Genomic DNA, 20288 nt, shown 5'->3' on the forward strand with positions numbered 1-20288 from the left:
CCACCGAGGAGACATACCTCGTCCCAGACACACTCACGTACACCCTCACAGCCACCATCACGTGCTCCCTCAGAGCCACCGTCACGTCAGGGCTCACAGCCACCGTCACGTAGACAATCCCCCAGTCGTGACTCCACCCGCAGCAGTAGGAAGAGTGGGAGTGGGGGAGGATGCGGCGGGTGCTTTGGTGGGGGAGGTGGGGGAGGTGGGGGAGGTAGTAGGGCACGGGGTGAGAGAGGAGATAGAGGGAGAAGAGTTAGAGGAGACAGTTCGGAAGAGGAGGAGATGAGAGAGATGGAGAGAGTGGTTTGCTATGATGTGACGGATAGGGGCGGGATAGTGATGGATGCGAGGGGGAGGGAGGTAATGGAATACATGCGTGGGGTAGTATCAAACTCATATAGAAATTGTTTTATTAAATTTAAAGATCAAAATAGCCGATTAGTTGGGGAGGTGATAGAGGCTGTACACAGTCGGTACCCCAATCCCCCACATGCTACATTCTCGGATGTATGGGGAAGGACGCGAATAAGGGAGATCTTAAGTAATAAAAGATCTCACCTTAAAAAACTCGCGTACGATGACCGGCTAAATGTAGCTGCGGGTGGCTATCCTGCCGAGAAACCTGCCACTGCGCACAAACGCGAGTGGAAGGAGGCAAAGAAACGAGCAGAGGGTGGCGTGAAGAGCAGGCAGCATGTGGAGGCACGACGGATCCAGATGGAGACCGTTGGATCTTCGCATTTCGGATCTGGCGGCGTCGAGTCATGGGAGGCAGAGTTCGTAAGTATCCTGTCACTTTATTTGATTGTTTACTTAATTCATTGATTCTATGAATTGTTTTAATCTTACAAATTGTGTTGATTATGATACAGCGACGGGTTACGGGGAGGAAGCCCACAACCCACGATACTGCGTATGCTCGCCGGCATAGCAGACGTGACACGTGGGCCATCTTCAGAGCCGAGGGACGTATTACGGACGCGCAGTTTGAGTTGGCCATGAGACCATACGGTCGACAGGTACTTGAAAATTCGTAACGAATGGTTTTGGTTTATTGAATTGCATATATATATATATATATATATACTTATATACTATATATTACTTGAACAGGCACAAGCTGCTGATGATCCACCGGCCGCCGCTGCAGAGGGTGGACGTGAGCACTACTCCTCGGACATTCCGACCGATGCGAGCTCATCTGAGCATGAGGGGAGCACCGAGTCATCATCTGGGTCTGAGTAGTACTCAGATTTGTAGTATCACATTCCATATTTAGGATGTGATTGTATATATTTTTTTGTAAACTCAAGCCATGGGCTACTTCGAGATATGGACTCCCTTGTATACATGTATGAAATTTTGATAGTAATATTGAATTGATTGATCGATAGTATTACATTCATGGCTCTCTTGAATCGTGTAATGACAATGTATGCATTCATGTCGTTCTTGTCTTAATCTCCCTCGTGCATATGTTCTTCGTGGATGGTCTAATGCACCAAAAACCCTAAACCAGAGAGTGCTATTGGGTGCTGGAATGCTGGAACAGTATTCAGGCACCAAATAGCACTCTCTGGATTTTTTTTTTTGCTCTCTGTTCGCGTGTATAAACGCGTCAAAACTGCTAAAAATTGCGTGTATCTGCGCGGATACACTGGAAATAACGCGTGTATACACGCGTATAAACTGGCAGTAACGCGTGTATAAGCGCATCTAAATAAAATAAACGCGTGTACAGACGCAAGTAAAAACGCGGCTGGGACATTGGAACTGAACAGGATGCGGCTATACACCCGTGTATAACCGCGTCTAATAGAAGAAGACGCGTGTATACTGGCGTGTATTAATGCGTCTGAAAAAAAAAACGCGGCTACACACCCGTGTATACGCGCGTCTGAGAGGTACTTTACACGCGTTTTTACACGCATGTCTGTGGCCGCGAGAATACACGCGCTGATACACGGGCCCGCTACTTTTTTTCACAAGTCATTTTTAGCGGCTAAGAGCGCGGGTATGAGCCCAATCCCTTGTAGTGAACTATTTTTGCTATAACTCTTTACCCAATTTTTTAACTTATTTTCTATAGTTACAGGTTCTTAAATCTGAGAAATTTTCTTAATTTGACACTCTTGGATCTCACGAGTTTTGGATGTGGAGTGTTTGTGCAAGAGAAATCAATATTATTTTGAATAATTCAATACTCCTAATGATCCAGACTCTCCACTCCCAAGTCAAGCCTCTCCATTGTAAGAAGAAGAAGAAAATGCATGTATATTCACCACTAAAGCAAATTTTTATGTTTAAGCAAGGAACTACATAAAGAAACCAAGGGTTCTCCTTAACAAGGCACTCATAAAGAAACCAAGGGTACTAAACCAGGAAGTACCTCAAATAAAACTGGTCCTCAAGTGAGTGCCAAGAAGGGTGTTGGCAAGAAAGCTAAGAAGGAACTCAAGTTTTCTAGTAAGAATAACCAGAAGCATTCAAAGGAAAATAAGGGCATGAAGACAAAAAGGAAAGGGACACGGACACAAAGGATAAGACAAAACCAGAGGACATGGAAACAAAACTAGAGGAGAAAAAATACAAAGCTTCATTCCTCCCTATTTATCATTATAAATTTTCTTCTAATTTTATAATCATTTTTGTAAAGATTGAGAAATTCTCTTCTCATTTCATCATGTTTTGTACTCTTTCTGAACACATTTGTACTTAAATTTTTCAAGGTAGGAACATGTTGAGTTTGTTAATGGGTTGGCTATGGTTTTGAGATATAGTGTGCCACAATTGCCTTCAAATGTTATCTCGTGACTCAAGTACATCTCTAAAACAAAAATATTGAAACTCTAAAAGGAATTTATAAAAAAAACATCAAATATTGTAATTATAAAAGAACTTCATTAAAAAATTCCAAAGGCACAGCAATCACAAGACAAAACTTTTCATTGATGAATTGCATAAGTAAATATACTTTATTGGTTTGAGTGGAGCCCAAGAGTCAAAGGCAAATATTCTAATTCTAAACTTCATAACAAAACTCTAAAGATTTCTTATTAAGTCATGATTATACCATCAGATTCCCAATCAGCATCTACCAAGGTCTTTGACTCCATTCACATTCGAATCTTTTTATTCTTCACCTTGAACCATGCCCTACTTATATCCTAACTTCCCATGATATTAAAGTGATCCCTAATATTTAGGAGGCTCCAATTGCTGCTTGCACTTACGTTCATCCGCTTGCAATGGGACCCAACTACTGTTTCTCTTCATCCACCGTTCGTAATAAAGTGGATGTATAAGGTAGCACGAGCTTTAAGATACGGAAATGTAACACTGGACTCTACTATATTACACTTGAATGTATCATCCTTATGCTTCCCCTCTACACTGTTCCACTACTCTCCAAGCAAGGCAACCATGTCATCACCTAGTACTTTCTTGCACACAAACATGGTAAGTGTTTGTGAGAAAGTAAATTGATTGAACATCTTAGCAAAAAGATGAATTGGACATACCCAGCTGAGACCCACAAATTGATATGGCTTTGCAAACTTCAAATATCCTTGTATGTCACAAAGAATCTTTGATTTCATGACCATAATTGTCCATGCATCAGGGGTTGGCCATTCAACAGAAGAGAGGAGAGGAGATGTGATGAGCTCTAGCTTACCAAACCCACCATCATGCATTGGCACCACATAGGAGTGCCGATAAAAGAATATATTTTCCTTAAGAAGGTCTGCACTGGTTTTACAAGAAAATAGTTCCTCACCAATGTCTGTATGGAGTGCTTGAAATATTCCGGTAAGTCTTCATAATGGTTGCTCCTCTAGCAAATTGGAAGAAAAAATATCAGCAATCCAAAAAAAAATATCAGCAAATTGGAAAGATAACATCACGAGGTTCTAGTATATATATTGGACTATCACCACATCACATCATAGGCAAAACCAAGGTGTCTAGACCCGTCTATAGCCATGGTTTGGTGGCAGAAGAGGCATGGGGGTTGCAATTTACAGCAACCTTGTTTTTTATGTTGTTGATGTTACAGATGACATCCATGTGGTTTTTAATAATGGTATTAGTACAACCAATGTGTATACAAGTGATCCATCATCAATGAAGATTTTGGACATGTGGGTCTCCCACTGGGATATGTCAAAACAGTGAGCAACAGGGTAAGCTACAAGTAGTGTACAACACACAAAGTCACTCATTTTCACCAAGTTTGTAAAACCAAAATAGGAGTGCGATTGGCAGATGACATCATGAGCATCTACTAGTAGATATATTGGAATATCACCAAGCCAAACTCTAGGAAAAACCAATGTGTCTAGGCCCGTCTATAGCCATGGTCTAGGTGTGGAAGCAGAGGCATGGGGGATGCAATTTTTAGCAGCTCTCATGTTGATGTTCTTGATGTTATAGATGACATCAACATGGGTTTTGATAATCGAATGAGTACACCCAATATGTATACAGGTAGCCATCAAGTTATGAAGAGTTTGGACATGTGGGTCCCATTGGGATAGGTAAAACTTTTGAGCAATAGGGTAAGCTACAAGTAGTGTACAACATGCAAAGTTGTAATTTTCATCAGGTCCACACAACCATAATAGAAGTGTTATTGGAAATCTGACATCATGAGGGTCTAGTAGATATACTGTACTATCACCAGGCCAAACCCTAGGCAAAAACAAGGTGTCTGGACCCGTATACACAACCATAGTTTAGTGGCAGTAGAGGCAGTTTAGAACAACCCTATTTTTTATGTTGTTGATGTTAGAGATAACTCTACATGGTTTTTTATAATGGGATGAGTAAACCCAATGTGTATACAGGTGATCCATCATCACGTGAAGAGTTTGGACATGTGGGTACCACTCAGATAGGTCAAAAAAGTGAGCAACAGGGTAAGCTACAAGTAGTGTACAACATGCAAAGTTGTCATTTTCACAAGGTTCACACAACCAGAATGGGAGTGCAATTGGCAAGTTGACATCACAAGAATCTAGTAAATATATTATACTATCACTAGGTCATACCCTAGGCAAAACCAAGTTGTCTAGAACCATCTATAGCCATGGTCAAGGTGGCAACAGAGGCATGGGGGTTGAAGTTTATAGCAGTTCTGGTTTCGATGTTTTTGATGTTACAGATGACATTGACATGGGTTTTGATACTTGGATGAGTACAACAATATGTATACATGTGAGCCATCAAGTCTTGAAAAGTTTGGACATGTGGGTCCCATTCAGATAGGTAAAAAAAGTAAGCAACAGGATAAGCTACAAGTTGTGTACAACACAAAAGTTGTAATTTTCACCAACTCCGAACAACCATAATAGGAGTGTTATTGGAAAGATGACATCACGAGAGTCTAGAGGTTATATTGGACCATCACCACGTCAGACCCCAGGTAAAACCAAGGTGTGTAGACCCATCTATATCCATGGTTTGGTGGCAGTAGGGGCATGGGAGTTGTAGTTTACAACAACCCTATTTTTGATGTCGTTGATGTTACAGATGACATCCACATGGTTTTTTATAATGGGATGAGTACCCAATGTGTATAAAGGTGAGCCCATTGGGATAGGTCAAAACAATGAGCAATAGGGTAAGCTACAAGTAGTGTACAAGATGCAAAGTTGTCATTTTCACCAGGTTCACACAACCAGAATAGGAGGGCTATTGGCAAGATGACATCATGAGGGCCTATTAGATATATTGGACTATGAAAAGGTCACACCCTTGGCAAAACCAAGGTGTCTGGATGCATCTACAACAATGGTCTAGGTGGCGGTAGAGGCATGAGGGATGCAGTTTATATAGCAGCCCCGTTTTTTATGTTACAGGTGACAGCCACATGATTTTTGATATTGGTATGAGTACACCCAATGTGTATATAGGTCAACCTTCAAGTTTTGAAGAGTTTGGACATGTAGGTCCAACTGGGATAGGTAAAAAAACGTGAGCAACAGGGTAAGCTACAAGTAGTATACAACACGCAAAGTTGTCATTTTCACTAGGTCCGCACAACAAGAAGAGTGTTATTGGAAAGACAAAATCAGAAGGGTCTAGCACATATATTGGAATATCACCAGGTCAAACCCTAGGCAAAACCAAGGTGTCTAGACCCATCCTAAAACGTTAGGCATGGGGGTTGCAGTTTATAGTAGCTTTGGTTTTGATATTACAGATGACATGGACATGGGTTTTGATATTTGCATGAGTATACAAAATGTGTATAAAGGTGAGCCATCAAGTTTTGAAGAGTTTGGACATGTGGTTCCCACTAGGACATGCCAAGACATTAAGCAACAAGGAAAGCTACAAGTAGTAACCATGCTTTTAGCTCTACATCAGTGCACCACTCATTAGTAGGAATTACCCTTTTAGGAATATTTTGTCATATGTCGTGACCCCATTGTGAGCCCTCAGTCTAGGGAAAATCAAGCACGAGCTATGTAGGCCAGTCAGTCTGAGTCTTAGAGGTCAGTCCTCTTAACCCACTTGGAGAATTTATCAGATAGTGCATGTAGTGTTAGCCTTAGTATTAGGTTTGCATTAGAAGCATTTAGGTAAGCCTTGGGCCAGCCCATAAAGGGTAGCTTCTAGTCCATAGGAGGTCTTGGGAAGTCAATGGGCTGCCCTACATATGCCCATTGGTTGTCGGTCCAAATTACAGTCTCCCCAGGGCTTTCGGTCAGCATAAAACAACCTCATCACAGTAAGCTAGCATCATTGCCTTTATTTAGCAATCAACCAGCATGGATTGAGGGTGAGATTAAGTCGTGAGAAGCTATGGTTGGCCAACAATAAAAACATCAAAATATTATTATTTATCCACAAGCAGTTAGCTGATAGGGCATGAACTAGCCGATGTGCAGCTTTTGTGAATATAAAAGCATGCGCATTCTCCTCACCAAATAATTCATGTATTTAGCAAATTTAGTCAAGGAAAGGATCACTTCCAAGCATTCCTAGAACTCCACAAAGGGAATCGTCAGCATAAAGAGAGCATATGTGCATCCCTTAGTTTTGGGGTTGCATAGTGGTCATTGAAGTGTCATTCAAAGGAGCTTGGATAGCATCAGGATCAGCCTACATTGGGTCTACATTGTCCTTGCATCTATGAGTCCTTAGCCATCCTTCATACTCATTGTAAGTTCTCCAAGGATCAATATAAGCAAATACTCTTGCTTGCAAGGGGGTCCTTAGTGGGTAAATTGGGACCCAATGCTATGTCGACTCTCATTTGCTTTCTCTCTCTCTCTCTTCTACTCTCTCTAAGTGGAATTACACAGATTCACGAGTTTAAAGAAGGCTTTGTTGTGCGTTATGATGATCAATCTCTTGCATGCTACAATTGTCATCATACTCAAGATCTTCTTCTCTACTGATGCCGGCCTACCTCTGCAGAGCAGCCTGGATCTTCACTGTATCTATGTTTTTCAACTCCAACACATCTTGGGATAGCATCCCTCTCTGTATTCATCACATCAGTGTTTTTCTACTGCAGTAGGAAAATTTAGCTTCTTTGTGCTAAATTAATATGACTGGTTTAATTACAAAGGTATAAGAACTCTCTCCCTCTCTTTCTCTCTCAGCAATAGATTGAGCCACCAATGAATTGTGTAGCTTTGTGTGATGTAAACGAGCACAGACCTAATGCGTACAAGGTTACGTTTGTGATACTTGCATCCATAAGCGACCCATAGAGCAATATCATTACCTTTTGTAGCTTTCGCATTTCAACAAAAATGTTGTTGAACTCATTGAATTTGAATGAAACATTACCATCTGCAGTCTTCTTCTTTCCCCATGATGCAATGATAAGTGTATCATTGATGTGGTAGTAATCCCCAATCCTACATTTTACATCTTCATTGCTCACTCCCTTTGCTAGACGAACCCTCTCTGATGGCAGGAAAAGGTTGTGCGTGATACCTTTCTTACAAAGGGTGTCTCCTAGCATATGTTTATATCATGCTGCACAAGCTAGGCTATAGGATGTGCATACATCACATCTTGGCAGGATGGGCAAAAATGACTTTATTGCCACTTTTGTATGTTCATATTAGAATATTTATAATCTTTCTTATACGTTCATGTAGGTGTGTAAAATATGTTCTTTGTATCAACCAATAACTCATTTTTTTTAATAACAGGCATGTGGAGGTTTTGGCATAAGGTATATAAGGTCCACCACCCCCTTTTTCTAGAAAAGTGATGACATTGCTCTTCTCGGAGGGCCCTTTTTTAGTCCAAAATAATCCTGAGAGAGAGAGAGAGAGAGAGAGAGAGAGAGAGAGAGAGAGGGAGGGAGGGAGGGTTAGCAAAGCTTTGCAAGATAATCGTGTAGGAAAATTATATTCTCACTCATCAATACTCTGCCAATACCTCAAGTATTCCTTTATACTCTCAGGCTTCAAAGGCACATAAAAGGAAAATGTAGCTTCTTTGTGCTAAATTAATATGATTGGTTTAATTTTTGAAGAGGAGGAGGGATATTACAAAGGTATAAGAACTGTCTCCAGATCTTTCTCTCTCAACAATAGATTGACCCACCAATGAATTGTGTAGCTTTGTGTCATGTACCATCATAAAGCATACCATTTGTTGGAGATAGGTCTTGTTTTGAAAATCATGCAAATGCTCAATACATTTAAACTTCACCCATCAATAGCTTTGTGTGATGTACCATCGTTGCTACTGGAGACGGAGGCCACCACGTCGAGGGAAGGCGACCGAGGGATGTTGCTATCCATAACATGGGTTTCACAATCATTGGAATCTACCTTTTAATGGGGAAGTCATAACTTGACCATATAAACTCAAAATTTATCGGAGGTGGTAGATTTAGAGTCAGCGTTTCAAGGGATTTGCAATTGTATGCCACATGTGGAGGTCCACCTAGAGTTTCTGTAGCAATGGAGAGGGAGGGATATTGAGAGAGAGAGAGAGAGAGAGAGAGAGAGAGAGAGCTTGAGAAGGAGGGAGAGCTTGAGAGAGATGGAGTTTCTGCAGTAATGGAGAGCTTAGAAAAGGAAGAAAGGGGGAGAGGGAGCTTGAGAAGGAGGGAGAGCTTGAGAGGTATGGAGTTTCTACAACAATGGAGAGCTTAGAAGAAGAAGAAAGAGGTTCAAAATGAGCTTTCCAAACCTAGAGTATGTTGGGGAGAATTTTGAGAGGAAAAATACACTTTTGGGAAAAAAATTAATTTTTTTTAATTTTTAGGGTTTTTAATCTGTGTTATTGTAGGTGGGGAGACCTCTAAGTTTGGGCCCAGGAGATAGGGGGATAAGAGTAGTAATTAGGTCCCATTAGCAAACCAAAGCCTAGGCCCCCTAGGGTCAAAGAAATAAAAAATGTGCACCCAGCCCTCTTCCTATTGGTCAATTCCTAATCAAAAGTTAATACAAGAGGCCCTCTTTGGGTCCAAAAACTTCCTAATGTCAAGCGTCTCTTTTAGTAGAATTGAAGCGAAACTTTAAAAATTTTAAAAAGAAAAAGACGATTTACAATAGTGAAGTGAAAAAAAAACTATAGTGTAATAGGACCTTCAAATCGAAGATAGGTCATGTGCTTTATAATGCACCATCATAAAATTTAAAGCACATCATTTCTTGGAGATAGATCATGTTTTGAAAATCGTGCAAATTTTCAACACTTACTATGACAACTACTCATGATGCCATACATTTTGCACATGTCTTTGAGTCTTCAATGTTTGAATTATTTGAGATCGCATTGTCCAAATTTTATCGGTCCCCAACGAAGGCCTCATGTACATCCTCATGTACATCAACAACACGTCAAAGGTCTCTTTTCGTAGAACTTTATAAATTTCAAAGAAAAAGAAAAGACCGAATATGTTTACAATCGTGAACGAAAAAAACCCCGATCTACAAATATTTTGTAATAATGTTAAACTTGAAAGTTTTGAAATTGCTTCTTTTTGTTTGGAAGGTTTTGACAGAAAAGCTTTCAATTGAAATTTCCTACAAATTCTTTTGCGAGATGAAGGTTTTCAACCTGTGAAAGAAAAACGTCTGATATCAGGTTTTACTACTTTATAGATAATTTCTAATGTGGCCCCCTTTTTATCGCACGTTTATGTAGCCATCTTGAAGGGTGTGACTCTATTTCTAGCCTTTAATCCATTCATGCCGACCACTTATGCGGGCTGTAATTCGCCAAGCTCCTCGGTATTCTACCAGATCTCTCTGGTTATGCCATTGCGATTCTCTCTGGTTATGTCATTGCCGAGTGGCCTGCTTCCTTCGGAAACAAAAGTCTGTCACGCCGACCACCCAAGTCATGGGCTCGTTCGTACAATGACCTTTTTCGCATAGTCGCCACCACCCTCACAGTTGGGAGACAGACTCATGCACGTTGGTCATGTTATGCAGCCAACCCTTTCTGCATAAAAAGGGTGTGTCCCATTCAATCCATCTGCCGTATTAATATATCGCACGTTTATGTAGCTACCATGTGACTCTATTTCTAGCCTTTAATCCATTCGTGCCGACCACTTACGTGGGCTGTAGTTCGCCAGATCTCTCCGGTTATGCCATTGCGATTCTCTCTGGTTATGTCATTGCCGAGTGGCCTGCTTCCTTCGGAAACAAAAATCTGTCACGCCGACCACCCAAGTCACGGGCTCGTTCGTACAATGACCTTTTTCGCATAGTCGCCACCACCCTCACAGTTGGGAGACAAACTCATGCACGTTGGTCATGTTGATGCATATCCAGCCAACCCTTTCTGCATAAAAAGGGTCTGTCTGAGGATCAGAACTCCCATTCAATCCATCAAGCCTTCTGCCTAGCCCCCAGAAGAACTTCCACCCTCCTAAACACTAATTAGGCAGCTTAATTCTGTCCATTGCCATGGCCCGCAGCCTCCTGCTGATCTCCTCTATTCACACCCCTTTGCTCTTTGGCAGCGTTCAAACAAGCATGCATTCTTCAGGGATCATAGTTCACAATAGCCACCGTAACACACTCAAGATTAGGGCCGCCTCTGCCGTAGAGAGTACGTGGTTTCCTCGCGATGTGGCTTCTGGGATGTGCAATGCTGTGGAGTCGATGATCAACCTTTTCGAATCACGCTCCCGGCTCGGCAGCTACCAGCAGACACAGGACGACCCTCTCCGCCGCGGCAACTTCGTGCCGGTCGCCTCGGAGTGCCCCCCGGTGGCTTGCGTCGTCGAGGAGGTGGCCGAGGGCTCGCTGCCGGAGTTCCTGGAGGGCTTGTACCTCCGCAATGGGCCCAACCAGCGCTACGGTCATGATGGAGGCGTCGAGGCGGTGCACCACTTCTTTGACGGCGACGGCATGCTTCACGCTGTGAGCATCCGGAACGGCAAGGCCACCTACAGCTGCCGCTTCACCCGCACCAGCCGCTTCACCCAAGAAGATGCCGCCGGGCGGGCGCTCTTCCCCAAGGTGTTTGCGACCTCGGGCAGCGGCCTGGTTGGCAAAGCGCGAATAGGGCTGGCGCTCCTCCGACACGCGTTGGGAGTGACTGACCTATCCCAGGGCATCGGGCTGGCTAACACCGGTCTGGTATTCCACCACGGCACGCTGCTTGCGTTGTCGGAGGACGACCTGCCGCATGCCGTCGACATCAAGCCCAACGGAGACCTGCAGAGCCGTGGCAGGTACGGGTTTGACCGCTCTGAAGGCTCAGTACAGCCTTGCAATGCAGCAGCAGCAGAACTGCCTTGGGCCATGACGAGCCACCCAAAGATCGATCCCGCCACTGGCGAGATGTTCGCTTTCGGCTACAATCCAGTCTTCGCCCCACACCTCACCTACTTCCGAGTTTCGAAGGATGGCGTCAAATCCAAGGACGTTGCCATCACCCTGCGGGAGCCATCCATGATGCACGACTTCGGGCTCACGAGCCGTTACGCGATCTTCCCTGACGTTCAGGTGGTGTTCAGGCCGCTCCGCCTCCTTCGAGGGAAGTCACCCATTGTGTGCGACCGCAGCAAGACGCCTCGCTTTGGCGTGCTGCCGCGCTACGCCCGAGACGAATCCGCCATGCGCTGGTTCGAGGTCCCCGGCTGCAACTGCTTCCACTTCCTCAACTGCTGGGACGAGGATAATGACCAGCTGGTGCTCATCGTCCCGGTTGTCGCGAGGGTAGACCATGTACTCGGCGGGGATCTACAGAACTTTGAGGTCACCCTGACGGAGGTGCGCCTGAACCTGGCCTCGGGCACCTCCACGCAGACACCCATATGCGTGGGCATGAACCTGGAAATGGGCAGCTTAAACCGCAACCTGCTTGGCGTGAGGAACAGGTTCCTCTACATGGGCGTGGCAGGGCAACTCCCCAACCTCTCGGGAGTGGTTAAGGTCGACCTGTCCCAGCAAAAGGTGGTGGCTAGCAGAAGCTTCGGTGAAGGCTGTTTTGCAAGCGAGCCCTTCTTTGTGCCCAAATGCGACTCCTGCTCAACTGGCAGCAGCAAGAGCCATGCAGAAGAAGAAGCTGAGGACGACGGCTGTCTGGTGTGCCTAGTGCACGACGAAACAAGCTGTACCTCCAGGCTGTTGATTCTCAACCCCCGGTCGCCTTCCCTCGACGTGGTGGCCTCCGTGAAGATCCCGCGCAGGGTGCCGTATGGCTTCCATGGTCTCTTTGTGCCGCAGCAGCAGATCAAGTCCAGCTAGGTCCAAATCTCCAGTAGCAATGATGGTACATCACACAAAGCTATTGATGGGTGAAGTTTAAATGTATTGAGCATTTGCATGATTTTCAAAACAAGACCTATCTCCAACAAATGGTGTGCTATCTCCAACAAATGGTGTGCTGTATGATGGTACATGACACAAAGCTACACAATTCATTGGTGGGTCAATCTATTGTTGAGAGAGAAAGAGAGGGAGAGAGTTCTTATACCTTTGTAATGCCCCTCCTCTTCAAAAATTATCCAACATTCCATCTTGTATTCCCATAAAATTTCTTTGCACGTTCGTGAGAAGGTGCCCTTCGGATGGGAAGCTTCACGGACTTCTGGTAGTACCGTATCTCCTAGAAAGCCCTATACCCTAAGCGTTTCTTGCAATGGGGGACGTGGTTTTAGGGGATGAGGCCTGTAATGTGTCCACTTCCTTCTGTTTCTTTTTGGGACCGGTGCTTGTTCCTCTTGCTCCCCTTGCTACTCTTGTTATTGCTCTTGCTCTTACTCCTACTACTACTCTGGCTCCCCTTGCTGCTCTTGATGTTGCGTGTTAATGCATGGCAAGGTCTTTCCCCCTACGGCTGGGTGGTTGGGAATCTCCATGTGTGCCCATGTAGGCTCCCTGGCAGTTGGTCTCGGTGTCGGTGTCAGTGTCAGTGTCAGTTTCTGTTGCGCTGCTATCTTCCGTCCGTAATCCACCAACTTTACCTGTTTGCTTGGCCAAGATAAGCTAGCTTGCTCTCTCAATTTTTTATTGAGTTTACTTTTGTAACACTCCAAATTCTTGTTTGCATTGTCCCTCAATCAGGCATGTCATCTTCTTCACTGTTTGCTTTGTTCTTGCCATGGTGAAGAGAGCTGAGGGTAAGAATGGGCAAAAATAGAGGTCAACCTTTATTTATACAAGAAAATGCTATCATTGTAATAATCCTTAAAAAAACCCTAATTTTAAGAGGTCACTCTTCTCTGTCTGTTCTCTTCTTATCTGCATACTACTTCTGTCTATCCTAGGCAGCTTTTATATCTTTGCGAATTGACTACATCTGCTGCTCCATGTCATCAAGCATCTATCTGGACATCTCGACCCTAATCAATGGGTCGGACCAAGTTAATGGAGTTAAGCAATCTTGTCCATACAAAGCTTTGAAAGGGCTCATCCCAACACTTCTGTGATAAGAAGCATTGTAGGCGAACTCGACTAGGTACAGATAGCTTAGCAATTTCTTGGGTTCCCTACCACCCATAGCATGACCGAAGTATTTCTTCAATTACTTGGTTTACCCTTTCTGTTTGTCCATCGGTGTTAGGGTGGTAAGCTATGCTGAGATCCAAGAAAGTTCCTACTGCTTCAAAAAATGAAGTCCAGAATCTTGACGTGAATTTGGGATCTTGATCACTTACTATTCTTCTGGGTAGGCCATGCAATCGGAAGATTTCCTTGAGGAACACTATGGCCACATTCGCTGCTGCAGTGTAGGTTTATTTTATTAGAATTAGATGGGCAACTTTGGTTAGTCTATCAACTACCACGAAGATGGAGTTGTAACCTAATTGCACTGAAGGTAATCCAGTAATAAAATCCATACTGATGCATTCCCACTTCATTTGGGGGATGTCTATTGGTGTAATTTCCCAGGCATTTTTACTCTCTCGACCTTGACTTTTTGACAGGTCAGACATTGACGTACATGATTAAGCACGTCCTTTTTTAGATCATGCAAGATTTGGCAAAGAATCTATCCTGCACGATCTTCTCTCTTGCTTCAATAATCAAAGGATTTGACACTACAGTAATTACAAGCAAGGAGGCTTTTTTACTGAGGACATTTGCTACCACATTTTCTTTGCCTGGGCGGTAATTGATTTCAAAATCAAATTCCTGCAGGATCTGCATCCACCTTCTCTGGCGCATCCACTTTAAGCTCTGATGATCTGTCATCAAAGTGAATCTTTGACCCAGTAGGTAATGTCTCCACAACTTTAGGGCATATACTACTGAAAGTAGTTCTAGGTCGTGGGTGGACAGCATAATTTCTCTCATGCATTCTGAGTTTTTGGGATTCATAGGCCACTGCATGACCTTCCTGCATGAGTGCACCTCCCAGGGCAAAACCACTGGCATCAGTTTTACTACCTCAAAGGGTAGAGAGAAATCTGGCAGCTTCAAAATGGGATTGGTTACCAAGGTGGTTATCAAAAGCACTCTGGCACCTGGCAGACCATTGAAACGGGATATTCTTCTTGAGAAGATTAGTCAAGGGGGAAGCTATGAGAGCATACTTTGGTATAAAAATTCTATACCAACTAGTCAATCCCAAGAATCCTCTGACTTCTTTCACTGTCTTTGGTTCAGGCCAATCTATGACTACTTGGACTTTTGCCGAGTCTGGAGAAATTCCATCTTTGGATACCAGAAAGCCTAAGTATTCAACATGGTCCGGCAGAGAAAGTGCATTTACTCTTTTTTGCAAAGAGTTGGTGCTTTAGAATCTCATGAACTTTTCTGACATGAGCTTCATGGTCAGCTGCATTCTTTGAGTGGATCAGAATATCATCAGCTGCATTCTTTGAGTAGATTTGAATATCATCAAAGAAAACAAGAACAAAATCATCCAAGTATTCTCTGAGCATGTCCTGCATTAAGAGATTGAATGTAGCTGGGGCATTTATCAATCCAAACAGCATGACAGTGAATTCATAATGCCCATACCAAGTATTGATGGCTGTTTTCGGGATATCTTGCTCATTAATCCATACCCTGATTTGAGATCTATCTTTGTGAAGATCTGGGCTCCACATAGCCTGTCCAGAAGCTCATCAATTGTGGGGATAGGATACTTATTCTTAACTTTCAGCTGATTGAGACCTTTGTAGTCCTCCACACAGAGTCTTAGCGTTCCATCTTTCTTTTTCTGAAAGAGAACTAGCGCACCCCAAGGTGAAACATTGGGTCTTACAAACCCTTGTTCCAACAGTTGTCTAAGATGTTCCTTGAGTTCAATGGCTTCACGAACTGGCATTTTGTACGTGCGCAAGGCTACTGGGTGGCTGAGCTCCGGGGATCGATTCTATGACATGATCTACTTCCCGAATTGGGGACATCTCTGTTAATTCTGCTGGGAATAAATCATCATATTCACTTAACCATTTAGGTTCTTTAGCTTGTAACTTTGAGTCTACCGGATTCATTTTGACAAGATAAATGCATTGCTTCTTTCTAGGTCCTTTTAGTAACTTAGAAGCTTTTACTAACTGAATTGACAGTCAGTTAAATTCCCATCTAGATTGAACTGAATACGATCTGTCTCAAGGTGAGTGAAAAGAATCTTCCCACTTGCCAATTCAACTTGCATAGGTTTCCCTAATTTTTGATCTAAGACTAGCTTACACAAGCATCCAGGGGAAATGAAAGAATGAGTACTGCCTGAATCAATCAAAAGCTTAAAAGGCTTACCCTGATACTCAGCTGGAGTAGAAATGACGGAGAATTGACGGTTTGGCCCTTGGTTCTCAATTGCAGCATAAATCTGTCCTCTTTCCTCTTCCACTACTTCTGCAATTGTGACTCTTTCTCTTTGTTGCCCCAGTTCTGGGAAGGAGTTCTAAGGCTACTCTGGACAGAGGTAGACGGCTGAGCTGGAGTTCTTCTGGGATTTCCCTGATTTGGGTGAGATGGACCTTGATTTGACTAATGTCTTTCAGTTGGTGACCAAAACCCTGGCATCCAAAACACTGGTTCTCACTTGTGAGCTCATCCCTCTGAATCCTTGAAATAGGTGGGGCTCCTGAGAAAGTGTTCTAGAGGGGAAGGGTCTTTCTTCACTTCTGAATCTTCCCACATCCTGATTTTGAATTGGGCCTTGCTGCCTCTTTGGGGGAGGAAAGTTTGAAGTATATCCTAGGGTTTGGAATCTTTTAAAGTTAGAGGGGTGCAGGCTTTGATGGGACCTTAACAACAAAGGCTTTGGCAAAGTCCTTTGCCATTCTTACTGCTTCGGCCATTGAGACAGGTTTGGCATTCTTTACTAAGGTGTCCAATGGCTCGTTCATTCCTCGAATGAACCTGGCCACCATCAACTGCTCTTCATCCAATTGAGGGGAATATTTGAGGAGAAGGGAAAAAGCTTGATGGTACTCTTCAATTGTCCGACTATCCTGCTTTAATTCCAAGAATTCGTTCATTTTAGTTTCAAGGAAGCTCGGAGGGCAAAACCACTTTCTGAGGTAAGCTTTAAGATCAGTCCAGGTCTGGGTATTCCAGTCGAGATGGTTAGTCTCGCAGTGATTCCTCCAAGCGACCTTGGCCATTTCCATAATCTTTAACCTGGCAAGAGCCATCTTGCTTCTCTCATTGTAGCCAGTTACATCAAAGTATTCCTCCATTGCTTCAATCCACTTTTCCACTACTTCACCTAACTGTTCCCCTTCACCCTTGAAGGGACCAGGTTGGGATCTGTGCAGGGCTTTTCGAACATCCGGATCTAACTCTTCGTCATTGGTTGGAGGATCCGGTTGCCTTGCATGGCCCGGTTGCCTTGCACGGGCCGCGCACCTCATGATTCTGACAAAATTAGATTTTTTTCAACTTAACTTTGACAACAGATTTATGATTATTTAATTTTTGTGATTTATTCTTTAAACAGATAATTATTTCGTCATACATCATGAAACAAGATTTACTCTGATAATTTTACTAACCATATTCACAATCATGAAAACAATTTGGATTTTTTACAAAACATCATTTATTATCAAAAGTTTTTGATATATACATAGAGCATCATGGCTCCCAAAAATCACTGCCTCAATCGTATTCACATAAAGAAGCGAAACTGCGAAGGAGACATACCATGGTACACACGATTCATTATAGAAAGAGGTGCTATAATTCTATCTCTAGAGATAAAGCGGCTAAGAAGCCTAAAAACTCGGCATGAAGTTTGGAAGTTCCTGGGTGAATGATCAAAGAGTTGCACATGCTGAACAAGCCCTAGCCTTATCAGAATCATGGCTAAGGAAATATTCTGCCTGAGCCTCTAACACTGACTGGTACTGACATTAATACATCGTCCTCCACAGAACCACATATACCAACGTCGCTTAAGAGGATCAGGAAAGTAAAGACTCTCAAAATGGCATGCGAGTAAGCATAATTGAAGTCTTCAGGTTATTATTTAACTATTTGAGTTCTAAGCATAATCTTATTAAAACTCTACTGATTCTAGCCTAACCCCGGCCCATGGATTAGCCCACCGTCCAACGACTAGAATAGTAGAACCAGACAAGTACTCACCCACCCATAATTGAAAGCCTTTCTTAACTTTTGCTTTAGAATACAGATACTCACACACTCCTCTTTAAACTTTAATTTATAAAACAATCCATTGACAATCAATTACTGGGTGCAGATGTCACAACTCAAAATTTCCATTCAATCCTTGTTTCTCACAAAACAATATCACTCTGAACTCTCCGTTGACACCAGCAGGTCAACAACAAGATCCAGTAACAGATTAAAATAAGTTTCTCGTCATCATACATATATATCTTCCACGACATACGCATGGGTGTCCTCGGCACCATGAGCCTGTGCATTGCCTGGTCAGAACCCTCCAGGATCCTCCTTAGGTGTCCTGGCACTTCACTCAGGGACCGCTTCATCGACCCTCGTCCATCGTACGAGAAGCGCACCATTTTAACCATATCGAGGCTAGTCAGGCTTTGCCGCATGAGCCGTCCTTTGAACACTCCCCGCCAACTGTTGCAATCGAACTTCCCTTAGAACACACATATACCAAATGCTCCCTCCAGCATTCTGGCGTAAGACAGTCCTTTAAGAAAACAGGGTTTCTATGCAAGTTTTCAATTTTGATTTTCTTTTGAATACAATGAGTACATCTTAATTCCGTATCCCAAGACTTCTAGATCTCACAGGTCTGGATTCCCAAACAGAATTCCTCGAATTCAGTAATCTTGATCCTCAGATCAAAATCAAAGGTCTCAACTTAGTTTCAGTTCGATGGGTGATTTGAGTGTAGATTACTGAATTGGTCACATCGTCATTTCTTGAAACTGACAAAGGAGTTACGTCTTGGTCATAGTCTGATTCAGGGTTTAAGTCTAGAAAGGTTCTTCCTGAACTATCTTTCTCGTCGAAGGTAATATTTCAATTAGTACTTTACTAAATTCAAAACTAAACACAAATTCCTATGAGGAATAAATTAGTCATTTATCTAAATTTCGACTTCGATAGTTTTTTTGAATTTTCTCATTACCATCCTAGAGAATATAAAATGGTATAATTGTCCTTCAACACTGAGTATTTACTTATTCATTTTTCAAATATGCATGGGATTTAAACATAGGATTAAAGTGAACTCTTATTTTGATAAAAAAATTCTTTTATGCATAAAATTCAATATTGGTGAAAGCAACACTTTTGTAATAAAAAAAATTCTTTTATGCATCATTTTATGCATAAAAATCAATATTAGTGAAAGTAACACTTTTACAATAAAAAAAATTCTTTTATGCATCGTTTTATGCATAAAAATCCTTTTTTCTAGAGGACATCGTAGAAGAGTCCAAGCTCACATGCACCCCCCTCCTCGACATAGATGGTCCCACCACGTGTATTTGCTAATAGTTCTACAGCTTTAAAATTAAATTGTAGAACAAAAACCAGGATTAGCAAATCAATCGACTTGTGGTTTTCCAAATCAATGGAGCCTTGCACATCTAGATTAAAACCACTGAATTACTGGTCATCATGGATTATCTCATCTAGCTCTTTTGTTATATGAATTTTTGGCTTCTACTATGTAGCGATATTATTTATGATACAAAGGTTACATGGTTACATAGACAAGCAATTTTTTTAATGACCTTCTCTCAAATTTGTAGTCAAAGGTTGCAACCATATGTGTTTTTCAGGTCCTTAGCTCTAAACTTATGTTCTACCTATATCACCTTATCCTAGGCATATTTTTTCTTTAACTCTATGATCTATAAGATTTTTTTTAAAGAAATTGAGATTTTATTGGCTACTATCTACTATTTGGAATGGGCTTTTACAAATTTATTGGTGATTAAAAAAAATTCTCATAAAAAATGTAAAAATATTTCAAAGTTAAGAAAAATAGCTCCCTAAAAGTTAATGTTTTACATCAAAGTTGATGCAAAACATCAACTTTTTCACACAACTTGATGTACCACAAAACTTGATGTTTTGCATCAAGTTTCAGATGCTCCGGAGAAGAAAGTTGAAGGATTGGAGGTCGATTTTCACAAACGGCTTATTTTAGTGATTTGGTTTGCAATGGCATGCTCAGACAACCTATTCCATAAATTTTGCGTACCCACAAGACTATGTTTCGATGCGATGTGCAGATGTCACAAAGCAATTAGCTAATGCAGCAAATTGCTTTGTGAGGTCTGCACATACATCAAAGCGATTAGCTGATGTGCAGATGTGCAGATGTCACAAAGCGATTAGCTGATGCAACAAATCGCTTTGTGAAGTTTGCACATCGCATCAAAACATAGTCGTGTGGGTATGCAAAATGTGTGGAATAGGTCGTCT

At 42.4% G+C, this 20288-nt stretch overlaps 1 pseudogene; it reads left to right on the top strand.

Moving 5' to 3' along the window:
* The first annotated feature begins 10774 nt into the window (after positions 1-10774).
* Positions 10775-12797, top strand: LOC147607269 (zeaxanthin 7,8(7',8')-cleavage dioxygenase, chromoplastic pseudogene; annotated as a pseudogene).
* The last annotated feature ends 7491 nt before the right edge of the window (positions 12798-20288 follow it).

Source organism: Cibotium barometz, chromosome 55, assembly GCF_041138505.1.
Source record: "Cibotium barometz isolate CiBa-2024 chromosome 55, ASM4113850v1, whole genome shotgun sequence".
In the NCBI taxonomy this organism is placed as follows: Eukaryota; Viridiplantae; Streptophyta; class Polypodiopsida; order Cyatheales; family Cibotiaceae; genus Cibotium; species Cibotium barometz.